The sequence below is a fragment of the Limulus polyphemus genome, unplaced genomic scaffold, assembly GCF_000517525.1.
Source record: "Limulus polyphemus unplaced genomic scaffold, Limulus_polyphemus-2.1.2 Scaffold4422, whole genome shotgun sequence".
Lineage (NCBI taxonomy): Eukaryota > Metazoa > Arthropoda > Merostomata > Xiphosura > Limulidae > Limulus > Limulus polyphemus.
In genome coordinates, this window is record NW_013670032.1 from 74,928 (window position 1) to 77,131 (window position 2,204).

The following is a 2,204-nucleotide window of genomic DNA, read 5'->3' on the forward strand; positions in this document are numbered from 1 at the left end:
GACCCTCGAGCGCCTTATCCACCTGGCCATGCCGGGCCCTGTGTTTGTTAAATTGATATAAAGTTTGAGATAAAAATCGTGTAAACTCTACGTTTTTTTTTCCACATCCATCTTAATCTGTCCATTTCGGAGAAATGTGGGAGAAATGCGTCTACAGTTTACGGTTATTTGAATCTCAAATTTTAAGCCTATTGGTTTCTAATGTTTCGCCAGTTTTCGGCTTTTAAACCGTGTCGTTTAATATCAAATTGATTTACGCATGTATACTATCTTATCCGACTCGCGCGTAACTGTTTCCGAAACACATTTTTTTTTTTCTGAATATTGTTTGTTAAATAATCAAGTCAAAATCTATCATTAAATGAAATGCAAAGGTATTTAAACGAGAAGACCTTACTGGTACTATACGGTATTTCATGGTATTCTTTATTATAACACTCTTTGACTAAAGCACACAACGTCAGTTATCAGGAGCACCAGGAACGTGCGTCACTCTCAAGACAGGATGTATTTCATGAAGGTTTGTGACGTACTATATATATATGTTTAGTCAATTTTCGCATTCAGAATACTTGCACTGATCGTAATCACTCCCATAATTACTTGACAAGGAAATACCAGTCCAAGATAAGGTATATTTTCTGTTTTTATTCCATCGTCAAGATCTTGGTGTTAACGTACAGAACGGGGTATTCGACCAAATGCTAAGCGACATCCCAAGTTTAAAAACTAGAGTATTTCTAAACTTTTATTAACATATCAACTGAATTCCCTTTATCGAAGACTTTTATTATTTTTTCTGACCAATCACGTGGAGCACTAAAAGAACCAATGAACAGAGGGCACCTGTCAGGATCCACCACAAAGTTCACCTACGTAGATTTCGAGTTTCTAGGCATACGGTATGGGTGGTCTATTTGAAAGCAATAACTTTTCTGCTTTCGTAGAAATGGCGCGTTCATAAAATTCGGTTACGAGCGCATTTTTCGGCAACCGCTTCCATGGTTACAATATACTGTTATACGGGCGGAGTAAGTTCACTTGGGATATATTTCCGTAGGCCTAGAAGGGCCACCAAGAACCACGCGTATATATCAAGTGAAGTTTTCGTCTGCTTGAACACAAACAAGTAAGTACGTTACTCGGTAGGGTAATTAACTTAACACTAGCATGTATGACATGTCATAGAAACGTGTTGCTTAGGATGACGATTTTTGCGAATAACCAATTTGGATTAGCGTTTCTTACAATGTGGTCGCGGACCATTGGTGGTCCGAGGTCTCCCTTCAGGTGGTCTGTGGAAAGGTTTCGTAATTATGGAAAGCAATTACGTGGTCCGCGAGATAAACAAAAAAATCAGATGGTCACCAAAATGTTTTTTACTAGCAGAAGTATAAAACACAAAAGTACATTGTATTCTTAGATTTAATGAGTCGTACCACGTTCTTATTGACAGTACCGTTCTGTACCACGTTCTTATTGACAGTACCGTTCTGTACCACGTTCTTATTGACAGTACCGTTTTGTACCACGTTCTTATTGACAGTACCGTTTTGTACCACGTTCTTATTGACAGTACCGTTCTGTACCACGTTCTTATTGACAGTACCATTCTATACCACGTTCTTATTGACAGTACCATTCTATACCACGTTCTTATTGACAGTACCGTTCCTGTACCACGTTCTTATTGACAGTACCATTTTGTACCACGTTCTTATTGACAGTACCATTTTGTACCACGTTCTTATTGACAGTACCATTCTGTACCACGTTCTTATTGACAGTACCATTCTGTACCACGTTCTTATATTCTGCTTTAAGTTTTATATCTTTACATTTTATCATATTGGCAGTATCGTTCCCTATTCTGTATTTTACCATATTGACAGTATCGTTCCATTTCGTGTATTTTACCATACTGACTGTACTGTTCCTTGTCGTGTATTTTACCATACTGACTGTATTGTTCATTGTCGTGTATTTTACCATACTGACTGTATTGTTCCTTGTCGTGTATTTTACCATACTGACTGTATTGTTCCTTGTCGTGTATTTTACCATACTGACTGTACTGTTCCTTATCGTGTATTTTACCATATTGACAGTATCGTTCCTTATCGTGTATTTTACCATACTGACTGTACTGTTCCTTATCGTGTATTTTACCATATTGACAGTATCGTTCCTTATCGTGTATTTTA

The 2,204-nt window shown here is 37.5% G+C and overlaps 1 protein-coding gene across 9 annotated transcripts in view; it reads left to right on the forward strand.

Moving 5' to 3' along the window:
- LOC106471125 (protein c-ets-1-A-like) overlaps window positions 1-2,204 on the forward strand; it is a 71,990-nt gene that overhangs the window by 49,413 nt on the left and 20,373 nt on the right. The window lies entirely within an intron of this gene.